General features: G+C 38.0%; 1 protein-coding gene across 1 annotated transcript in view; it reads left to right on the forward strand.

The window, feature by feature from the left end:
* LOC101613773 (phospholipid-transporting ATPase ABCA3-like) overlaps nucleotides 1-12,375 on the forward strand; it is a 196,412-nt gene that overhangs the window by 168,301 nt on the left and 15,736 nt on the right. The window lies entirely within an intron of this gene.

The raw sequence follows: 12,375 nt of genomic DNA on the forward strand, positions 1-12,375 counted from the left end.
ATTCCTTCAACTGCTTAAAAGGTATAGGGTTATGAGATCTTACTTTATTCCCTTCACTATCAGTTTGTTCAAAAACAGGATATACATCAAATCCATGCATATCTTCTCCTCTTTGCGCCACTCCTGCAAGAGTGGCTTGCAGAGGTGAGACAGAAGGCTGAATCAAAGACAAAGGATGAAACTCACCCTCAGGTTTTGAATCTACTGCAATAGCAGGAGGTTTCGTTACAGCAGGAGGATTGGGAGTGACTGTATTTCCTGGAGTACGCTTTCCCTGACATTGCTGTACTTGTAAAGACAGTGATTTAACCATACTTTGCAAACATTGCATCTCCTCTAAATATTTTTCTTTCTGTTCATCCTCACATTTATTAAAAGTTATAAAAGGTGGAAAGTCTTCCACATGGTGATCTTTTGTCACCTACTTCTCTACTTTGTTATGCCCAGTTCTTGGCACCCCCAGTGACCACCAAGGAGAACCAAACACGTATGCAAGGGCAAGGAGCTTAAGCTCGGTCTCTTGACTTCACCAACACAGTGGATCCGTGCAAGAGCCCTGAGTAGTGGGAGGGTAGGGTCTTTATAGGAATCTGAACATAGAAGAAGGGGATGGGTACATGATTGACTGATTTAAACAGTAACTGCACTTGTACTCTTCTGGTTGGCTTAGGATTTTGGTGGGCAAAGTTGGTGGGCTGGGCCTAGGGAAATTGAACTTATCTATGACTACAGGAATGTATGGTATAGTCAGTTTCCAGTAACTGTTAAACCCACACTTACCAGAAGATAAAAAAAATTAGATCTTGCAAGGAAACAGAAACTTAGGCCTACTGAGGACTCTGAAGCCTGTCATGGTGTCCATCTGGTTCCTGAATCCTTCAACTTCTGCTTCCTTATCTGAATCTGAATGATCAAGACAACATTCTTCTTCTCTAAATAAAAGCTTAGATCCAGATTCTGGTTCTTCAGGTGAAATGGAAAGCTTAGTTTCATTTTCTAAGTCCATGCTGGGAAGCAGTCCTTTGTCTTTAACTGTACCTGATTTAACTTTATCTCTTTCATGTCTAGGATCTAAACTATCTCTAACTAAAGCCCACAAGCTAAGGTTTCCACTGGTACTTTAACTGGCCCATGCATATCATAATAATCTTGAAGCTCAGTCCCTACCCTTTGCCAGGTTTTTAAATTGATAGTTCCTCCTTCTGGGAACCAAGGACAGACTTTTTCTATAAATTCAAAAAAATTGCTAAGTTGTTGCTGACTAACTTTGGTTCCTCGAGCATGCAACATATTTTTCAGCATATGAACAAAAAGCATACAACTATTACCTTGTCCCATTTTTACTTATATTACTCACCACTCCCTTTTTCTTTTCCTAAGCGCCCTTTTTCAATCCAGCAGTGTCCTTCACTTTGGATCTCCATCTTCAAGCCCCACGTTCGGGCACCACTTGCCGGAGCCTGCAGGCTGAAAGGGTTTGAGCCAGATGGGGAGGAGAGAGAATGAAAGCAAGGACTCCAGTCCAGGATTGAAGCAAGGTTTATTTCACAGCATTCCTTTTTATATCTTCTTACCAACAGTTTTTCCATGGACAAAAGTTCCGGGCTGGAGAGATGGCTTAGCGGTTAAGCGCTTGCCTGTGAAGCCTAAGGACCCCGGTTCGAGGCTCGGTTCCCCAGGTCCCACGTTAGCCAGATGCACAAGGGGGCGCACGCGTCTGGAGTTCGTTTGCAGAGGCTGGAAGCCCTGGCGCGCCCATTCTCTCTCTCTCCCTCTATCTGTCTCTCTCTCTGTGTCTGTCTCTCTCAAATAAATAAATAAATAAATTTAAAAGTTCCATGAGCCTCACACAAGTTTCTGTCAAAAAAAAAAAAAAAACCTTCCTGTTACAGAGTTTTTGCATTTCAATTCTTCTCAGTACAAAAGACTATCAAGGCCAGCCAAATGGCTTCTGACACTGAATATACATAATCTTGCTTACATGTAGGTGCTATAGTCTTCCTAAAGTTTTGCTGCCAAAGGGCCCAGAGTTATGGATATAGGGCCAGTCAAATGGCTTCAGACACTGAATACACATAATCTTGCTTACATGTAGGCCTTAGTCTTGCTGCCAAACGGCTCCTGACATGTATCTATGTTCTTCTACATCTTTTTCTACATATATAGCCAGTATCATTTGTTGAAAATACTATATTTTCTCCAGTATATGTTTTTGGCTTCTTTGTCAAAAATCAAGTTGCTGTAGTTACACACACTTAAACCTGTGTTCTGTATTCTATTCCACTGGTCTATTTGTTTTTGTGCCAGTGCTTTGTTTACTACTGTGGTGGCTCTGTAGTATAACTTGAAATCAGGTATGTTGATAACTACAATAGTTTTCTTTCTTTTGGTCTCTCTCTTTTTCTTTCCCTCCCTCTCTCTTATCTCTCTCTCTCTCTCTCTCTCTCTCTCTCTCTCTCTCTCTCTCTCTCTCTCTGTGTGTGTGTGTGTGTAGGTATAGGCATAGTGTACACCAGTGTCTCTTGCCACTGCAAAAATATAACAGATGCTTGCACTACTTTTTGTGCCTGACTTACATGAGCAGCTTGAGAACTGAGCTTGGGCTAGCAGACTTTGTAAGTGCCTTTAACCACTAAGCCACCTTTCCACTTCCCCCACTTCACTAGTATTCTTTTTGCTGAGGATAATTTTGACTATCCCAGGTTTTTGAGTGCTTCATATGAATTTTACGATTATTTTTTTCTATTTCTGTGAAAAATGATACTCCCAGTATTTTTTATTGGGATTGCATTGATTCTGTGTATATTTTTTTTAATTCATTTATTTACTTGAGAGAGAGAGAGGGAGAGAAAGAGGCAGACAGAGAAAGAGAGGGCACACCAGGGCCTCTAGCCACTGCAAATGAACTCCAGGAGCATGTGCCACCTTGTTCATCTGGATTACATAGGTCCTGAGGAGTCAAACCAAAGTCCTTTGGCTTTGCAGGCAATTGCCTTAAGTACTAAGCTATCTCTCCAGCCCCAGTTCTGTATATTGCTTTAGGCAGGATGGCTATTTTCACAATATTAATTTTTTTCACTTAATGAGCATGGGTGATCCCTCCATCTTCTAGTGTCTTTCTTCTCTTCTTTCCCTGGGGATATTCTGAGATAATTTTTTATGACTATTATGAATGGGATTGTTTCCCTAATTTCTTTCTCAGTATATATATTTGTCTTTGATATTAATTGGTATTAATTTTGTATCCTACCATTGTGCTTAAGTGTCAGGTCTAGAAGTTTTCTGGTGGAGCCTTTAGGGTCTTTTTGCAAATATGGCTTGTTTGACTTTCCAGTTTTTATCCCTTTTATTTCTTTTTCTTATCACTATAAGTTGCAAGTACTAGGTTAAAGAACAGTGGATAGAGTGGACACCCTTGTCTTATTCCAGATGTTGGTGGGAATGCTTCAAATTTTTCTCCATTTATTAAGATGTTGGCTATAAGTTACTTATATTTAGCTTCTATTGTGTTGAAAAAATGTTCCTTCCATCACTGGTCTCTCCACTGTTTTTATGAAGGGATATGGGTTTTATCAGAGGCCCTTTTTGCACCAATTAATATGATTATATATTTTCTATTCTTGAGTATTTAGTTGCCATATTCCACTTACTAATTCGTCTGTGTTGAACCATCTCTGCACCTCTGAAATAAAGCCTACTTGGTTAAGGGAAATGATATTTTTGATACACTTTTAAAATATTTTTAATTTTTATTTATTGAGAGAAAGGGAGAGAGAGCAAATGGGTGAGCCAAGACCTCCAGCCAAGGCAAATGAACTCCAGATGCATGTGCCACCTTGTGCATATTACTTATGTGGATCCTGGGGAATTGAACCTCTGTCCTTTGGCTTTTGCAGGCCAATGCCTTAACTGCTAAGCCATACCTCCAGCCCTTTGATACATTTTTAAATTTGGTTTGCAAATAGTATTTTATTGAGAATTTTTGCATCTAAGTTCATCAGGGATATTAGTCTGCAGTTTGCTTTTTAATTGTGTTTGTATCTGGTTTGCTATTTGTGTAATGCTTGTTTGAAGCAGGAGTTAGGTATCATTCTTTTTCTATTTTATACAATAATTTGAGGAACACTAATTTCAGATCCTTTATAAAGATTGTAGAATTCTACAGTGAACCTGTGTAGAACTAGACACTTTGATTGGGAGATTTTTTAATTCATGGAAATAGCATTGCTTGTTATAGATCTATTTGAATTATTTATCTCATCTTAATTTAAGTTTGTTAGGTAATATGCATCAAGAAATTCATTCATTTCTTCTAGATTTTTCCAGTTTTATGGAATATAAATTTTTGAATATCTCTTTATTATCCTCTCAGTTTCATTTGTGTTTATTATAATGTGTCCTTCACCTTTAATCTTACTCTTTCATTTGGTTAATTTGGCTAAGGGTTTGTCAATCTTACTTATCTTTTCAAACAACCAACTCTTTGTTTCATTGATACTTTTGTTTTGTGATTTCCATTTCATTGATTTCTTCTGCCCTGATCTTGATTATTTCTTTTTGTCTGCTACTTTTGGATATAGTTTGGTCTTGCTTTCCAAAGCCTTTAGGTGGCTCATTAAGTTGTTTGCTTGACATCTCTATTTCTGTGAAGCAGGCGTTTAAAGTATAAACTTTGCTTTTAGGACTGCCTTCTTTGTGTCCCATAGGTTTGGTATGTTGTGTTTTCATTTTCATTTAGTTAAAGAAATTTTTTATTTATTTTATCAGTGAATCATTCATTATTCAATAGTGTGTTAGTCAATATCTAGGAGTTTATTTTCTATAGTTCTGTTCTTGATTTCTAGTTTGATTATATTTTGGTCAGATAAAATACAAGGAGTTGTTTCAGTTTTTCTAAATCTGTTGAGACTGTTTTCTAATATGTAATCTATTTTAGATAAAATACCATAGGCTACTAAGAACATATATTCTGCAGTGTTTTCATGGATGTCATGAACATCTCATAGGTACATTTGATCTGTGGTGTCATTAGCTCTCTCTTTATAAGTTGACCACTATTACTTTGTTGGGATTTATCTCTGACTTTGTATCTAATATTTTTTTGTGTAAAATTTGGTGTACCTGTGTTTGATCATGTATGTTTAGAACTGCAATATACTCTTGTTGAATTCTTTCCTTGATGAGTATGAAGTGGCTATCTTTATCTTGTATGGTTAGTTTTGGTTTTGAAGTTCATTCTGTCACATGCTTATTTCCTAGTTTCATTTGCTTGGGATATCTTTTTCCATCCTTTCTCCCTAAGGTGTGTCTGTTTTCAACAGTGAGTCAACTTTCTTGAAGGCAGCAAAAGGATGGATCACATTTCATTTCTATTTATTAATTTAGACTGATTCACTCTAAGATATGTCTATTTTTGACAGTGAGACAAGTTTCTTAAAGGCAGCAAAAGAATGGATCACATTTCCTATCTATCAATGTATTTATTTATTTAGAGAAATGGAGAGTGAGTGAGTTTGGGTGTCCCAGGGCTTCCTGCCACTGTAAATGAACCCCAAACACATGTACCACTTTGTGCATCTGCCTTTATGTGGGTACTGGGGAATCAAACCCAGGCCATCAAACTTTGCATTCCAACACTTTAACCACTAAACAATCTCTCCAGCTCCCATTTTCGGATCTAGCCTGTTTGTCTATGTCTTTAGATTGGGATTGAGACCATTAATATTCAGGGTTATTATTAAATAGTCTGTTAATCTCTATCATGTTGATGATGTTAGTATTTGGTAATTTTTGGTTTTCATTTGCTTAACAAGTGTTCTAGCATTGGCTTTTATTTTTCCTCCTGTAGCTTCTTGAGTATGTTATTCTTCTCTTTAGTGTGAGGTGTTCCATTCAGTATTCTCTGTAGAGCTGGTTTAGTGGTCCTAAATTTCTTTAGCTGGGCTTAATAGTTTGGCTTGACAGTTGTGGTCTTTAAGTACTTGAAATACATAGTTCCACGCCCTTCTGACTTTCAGTGTTAGCACTGAAAAAAAAACAGGTATTCTGATGGATCTGGCCTTGTTTATGCTGAAATATTTGTCTCTTGTAACTTTCAGTACCCTTTCTTTGTTCTGTGTATTTAATATGTTGACTATAATGTGACACTGGAATCTCTCTTCTGGTTTGCTTTCATTTATGTTCTGTATGTCTTTTGTACCTGGATAGGCATGTCTTTCCCTAAATTTAGGTAATTTTCTAATATAATAGTAAAATATTTTCTATGCCACTGGCTTAAAATTTTTCTCCTTCTTGCATGCCATAAATCAGACATTTGATAGTTTCAAGATGTCACACATTTCTCTCATGTTTCACTGATGTGTTTTTTTCTAATTCTTACTGGTTTTGACGAATTGATTCAGCCCGCTTCCTTGTCTTCAAGCCCTGATATTCTGTCTTCTACTTGATCCATTCTGTTGATGAGGCTTTCCATAGAGCTTTATCTTTGACTTACATTGTTTTTTGTTTGTTTGTTTGTTTTGGTTGTTTTTGAAGTAGAGTTTCATTCTAGTCCAGGCTGACCTGGATGACTTGTATTTTTTATTTCCAATTTTATTTCAGTTTGATTTTACTTCAGGGTATCATATATTTCTTTATTGAGTTCCATTTTCATATCTTGGCTAGGTTTCCTCACTTCATCTAACTGTTTATAACCACTTGGAATGTATTTAGGATTTCATTCATGCATTCATCCATGTCTTCTTTGAGATTCTTTGGGCCTTTTTTGAGTTTTTATTTATAATCATTCATTTGAGCTATTTATCTATAGTTCCCTCTGTGTAGCTCTCATGGAGGTCCTCTGCTATGTGATTGGTACCTTGGGGCAGAAGTTTTGTTGGCATAGTTTTTCATGTTACATTGAGACTTACCATCAGGAGATAGTGCATTGGTCAGGTTTATCTCACACCTGGCACTTGGATCCTCTGTTAAACTGTGCCCTCTGGAAGCAGCATCATCCACCTATGTAGGATACCTTCATTCAAACTCTATTTTAATTATATTTCAATTAGTTTACAAAGTAATATGACTTCATATATATGTAGTTTTTACATGCATCATGGTTTCAGTTTTTCTTTAGATTATTTATATAAATACTTCACTTGATAAATCTTCTACCTTTTACTTTTTTTTTTTTTTTCTTAAGTCTCATTGAGATTCTTTAGGCCTACATCAGTTTTGAAACTTTCTGTTTCATTTTGGCTTCTGTGTTTTCTTCCTATTCACAGTGTCTTCTTCAGCTATGGTTAATCCTTTATTAAACTCAGTCATTTAGTCTCCGCAGACACTAAATTATTTTTTTGAGATGTTTTATTTGATTCTTGTAAAAATCAGATGTTTTCTGTTAATTACAGATATTATCAGGCTTTCACTTATTCCTGCACATCTTGTTGCAAATTATATAAATGTTCACTCACTATAATATTTCTTTTAGTTTTTCTTCATGCTTGGAACTTTTAAAAATATTTTATATTTATTTATTCATTCATTTATTTCTGGGCATGGTAGTGCATGCCTTTAATCCCAGCACTTGGGAGGCAGAGGTAGGAGGATCACTGTGAGTTGCAGGCCACCCTGAGACCACATAGTGAATTCTAAGTCAGCCTGTGCTAGAATGAAACCCTACCTTGAAAAACAATAACAAAACAACAACAACAAAAAAAATCCCTAAAATCCAGTATTTATTCATTTATTTATGAGGGAGGGGGAGGGAGGAATAGAGAGAGAGAGAGAGAGAGAGAGAGAGAGAATGGGCATGCCAAGGCCTTTAGCCACAGCAGACAAACTCCAGAAACATACTCCACTATGTGCATCTGACTTGCATGGGTTCTGGGAAATCAAACCTAGGTCCTTAGACTTTGTAGGCAAGTGCTTTAACTGCTAAGCTATCTCTCCAGCCCAGTTGGGAACTTCTCAAAATAAACAAATCAACGGCATTCAAGGTGGTCTCTTGTTTAATTGGTGAACATTGGGGCTTTCTGATCTATGTATGCTTATCCTACTATCTCATGGGTTTGTCCCTATTGACAATTACTTTTTTTAAAAAAAAAAATTTATTAGCAGTTTCCATGATTATAAAAAAATACCCCATTGGAAATTCCCTCCCTCCCCCACACTGCCAATTACTTTCTTACACGTCATTTTAGTTGCTTATTAACTTGTGTACCCTATAATTCTTTTATTTTGTGTATGTATTTGTTTAATGTGCATTCATATGCATGTGGTTGCACATGTGTGCAGGTTTAGATCTCATCCTTGATTGCTCTCCACTTTATTTCCTGGGGAAAATCTATCATTTGAGCCAAGGACTCACAATTTGGCTTGTCTAGCTAGCAGCTTACCCTGGGAATCCTGTCTCTTCCTCTTAAGTGCTAGAATTCTTGTTTATGTGAGTGCTGAGGATTGAACTCTGTCCTTCATGCTTGCATAGCAAGTGCTTCATCCACAGAACCAGCTCTCCAGCCCATCAATTGTTTGTTAATTTTTTTTTATGTGAGAGAGAAAATTGACTCACTAGGCCTTAGTGACTGCAAACAAACTCCAGACATATGTCCCACTTTGTATGCATGTGCCACCTGTACCCATGTTACCTTGTGATCTGGCCCTATGTGGGTTCTAAGGAGTCACACCTGGGTCCTTAGGCTTTGCAAGCAAGCACCTTAACCACTAAGCCATCTTTCCAGGCCATCAATTGTTTTTGAATCTGTGTCATGTGTCTAAAAACATAGTACTGGGAGTAATGTAAGACCTTGAACAAGGAATGAGGTTTTAGTTTGCTTCTTCTAGGAAAATGAATATTTTCTCAATTTCAGAACTTTTTTTTTTTTTGGTTTTATGAGGTAGGGTCTCACTTTAGCTCAGGCTGATCAGAACATTTTAAAGTAGTTTTATGGTTCCATATTTTCTGACCCTTTGGTTAGGCAATGTGAAAACAAGTGCATGTGAAGGGTTGGCTCTATTCCCAGGGAGTGTAATGGCTTAGTTTCCTATTGTTTCAGTCTTAACCAAATAGGAGACTTGAACAAAGCCTCTACCTATTACTGTAAACTTACACAACACAAACCTATCCTTTGCATCTCTATGTTTGAAGTTCCTGATGAACATGGGAATAGACTTCGTTTAAACACCTTTAAAATTGATGTTCCTTCAGATCTTCAATATCAGAGCAGATACAGCTTTGAAGGTAGGATTATAAATGTGTATTTTTTTTTTTCAGATAGAGTCTCATTCTAGCCCAAGTTGACCTGGAATTCACTATGTAGTCTCAGGGTGACCTTGAACTAATGGAGATCCTCCTACCTCTGCCTCTTGAGTGCTGGGATTAAAGGCATGTGCCACCACGCATGGCATGAATGTGCATTCTTGACTTGTAATCCTTTTCAATTTTGACCTGTTAATTTTTCATCTTGTCAGCTCTTCTATATTTTAAAATATTTCAGATGTATTCCATGATGACTGTTGTATTGCTTTGTAAAGAATTAACTTCATATGCCTATATCTGAAGAGAAATTTTGTGTGTTCTATCTGCCTTAAGGAGCCCATTGGATAACTTACTTAATTTTCAGTCTTTTATTATTAGTCCTTCTTACACCATGATCTTACTAGGAGTTCATTTTTTATTAAGTAGAAATTTTGTATGGACACATCATGTTGGTACCATCATTTCCATCCTTCCTGCCCCCATCCCACTGAGGGACCTCCTCAGTAGCATTGCTGATATTTACCATGGAATTGTAGGTTATGAGTTGTGAGATTAGTAGTCATTTTGGGGGGTATGCCTCTGGATATTGGGAGCTTATCTTTAGTTTCCTCAACACAAAATTTGTAATGGTTAATTTTTTTAAGGATATTTACATGTGTGTGGGGCCAAGCATAGCACAGCATGCTTGTGGAGATCAGAGGACAACTTCAAGGTATCTGTGTTCCACCTTCTTTGAGACAAGGTCTCTTGCTGATGCAAATAGATTGCCAGACTACAAAAGGACACTAAACTAGCTGCTCCACCTACTTTGGATTTTCAGGCTCTGTCTCCCATTTTCTCTTTTCTTTATTTATTTGCAAGAGAGGGGGAGAGTAGGTGTTCCAGAGCTTCTTGCTGTTGTGACTGAACTCCATATGCATGTGTCACTTTGTGTTTATGGGTTCTGGGGAATTGAACTTGGGCTGGCAGACTTTTCAAGAAGGCACCTTTAACCACTGAGTGATTTCCTAGTTTTGCCTTCTATTCCTGTGGGCACACTGGGGTCACAAATGCATCTACCACTTTATATCCAACTTCACGTGGATACTGGGGAATTGAACCTGGGCCACAGGTTTTCCAAACAAAGTGTCTTTAACCACTGAGAAATTTCCCCAGCTCAAAATGCTTAATTTTTAATATTTTTTTTAATTTATTTATTCAAGAGAGAGAGAAAGAGGCAGAAAGAGGGAGAGAGAGAGAAAGATTGAGAATGGGCACACCAGGGCATCTAGCCACTGAAAATGAACTCCAGACACATGGACCATCTTATCTATCTGTCTTATGTGGGTACTGGGGAATTGAACTTGGGTCCTTTGGCTTTTCAGGTAAGTGCCTTAATAGCTAAACCATCTCTCCAGCCCAAAAAGTTTATTTTTTATTTAATTTTGTTTATTTGAGAGAGAGATAAAGAAGCAAGTACACAGAGAGGGAGAGAGAGAGAGAATGGGCACACCAGGGTTTTTAACCACTGCAAACAAACTCAGACGCATGTGCCACCCTGTACATCTGGCTTATGTGGGTCATGGGGAATCGAACCTGGGTCCTTCAGCTTTGGAGACAAGTGCTTTCACTGCTAAGTCATCTCTCCAACCCAAAATGTCTATTGTTAATTTAGTTGTACTTATAACTTTATAGTTCTTTAAAGGAGACATTAAGGGGCTGGGAATATGGCTTAGCAGTTAAACACACCTGCTTGCAAAACCTGCTGGCCTGGCTTCATGTAAGCTGGACACAAAAATTTTACAAGCATCTGGCATTTGTTTGCAGTGGCAAGACACCCTGGCATTCTTGCACACATGTACACAAGCACACACACATATGCAAATAAAAAAACTTTACAAAGCGATACTAATTTATGTATCATATAGCAGTTATCAATGTTTTCCACAAAAGGACTGATTTACAAACCTAAGTCTGACATTTATACAAATTAATATGGTTTCTTTCCTATGGTTTATGAGTCTTTTATTTTTTTAATATTTAAATTTCTTTTTTGAGAGAGAAAAAGAGGCAGAAAGAGAGAGAGAGAGAGAGGGAATGGGCCTGCCAGGGTCTCCAGCCACAGAAAATGAACTCATGTGCCACCTTGTGCATCTGTCTTATGTGGGTACTGGGGAGTCAACCTGATCCTTAGGCTTCATAGGCAAGTGCCTTAACTGCTAAGCCATCTCTTCAGCCCCCTTTTTATTTTTTTTTAATTTGTTTGTTCATTTTTATTTATTTATTTGAGAGTGACAGACAGAGAGAGAAAGAGGCAAAGAAAGAGAGAGAGAGAGAGAATGGGCACGCCAGGCCCACCAGCCACTGCAAATGAACTCTAGATGCATGCTCCCCTTTGTACATCTGGCTAACGTGGGTCCTAGGGAATTGAGCCTCAAACTGGGGTCCTTAGGCTTCACAGGCAAGCGCTTATCCGCTAAGCCATCTCTCTAGCTCCCCTTTTTATTTTTTAATCATACACACATTTAAAAATAAAAGTAAGATAGCAAACATACATTAGTAGCAGCTTAAGTGTGTGTGTGTAGGTGCACGTGTGTGCGAGTGCATGTGAAGGACAGAGGACAACCTCAGGTGTCTTTCCTCATGAACATCACCCTTCCCTTTGTTTCTTTTGCTTTGTTTTGTTTTGTTTCTTGGCTTGGTGGTTGCCAATTAGGCTAGAGTGGCTAGCCAGTGAGCTCCACTGATCCTGTCTCTGTCTCCCCAATGCAGAGATTGCAAGTGTGTACCACCATGTGCAGCATTTTTACGTGGGCTCTTGTGATTAAACTCAGATCCACCACAGCCTCATGAGTTAAATTTTTAGTCATTTGATTCATTCATTTATTACTATTCTTTGCTTGAAAGTTCTTCAGATTTGTTTTTATTCTATGTATGTATGTGTGAGTGTATGAAGCATGTGTATGTATGTATGGGCACACCATACTATGGAGCTCAGTGTGTTGGTTCTCTCCTTCCACCTTGCTTTTGAGATAGGGTCTCTGTTGTTGTTTGCTGTTGGGCAGACTAGTCTGGTTGGCCCATGAGCATCATGGTTCTCCTGGCTCCAACTCCCATTGCCATGAGCACTTCAGGATTACAGAGAGGTGCATGCAAGG

Source organism: Jaculus jaculus, chromosome 12 (assembly GCF_020740685.1).
Source record: "Jaculus jaculus isolate mJacJac1 chromosome 12, mJacJac1.mat.Y.cur, whole genome shotgun sequence".
NCBI lineage: Eukaryota > Metazoa > Chordata > Mammalia > Rodentia > Dipodidae > Jaculus > Jaculus jaculus.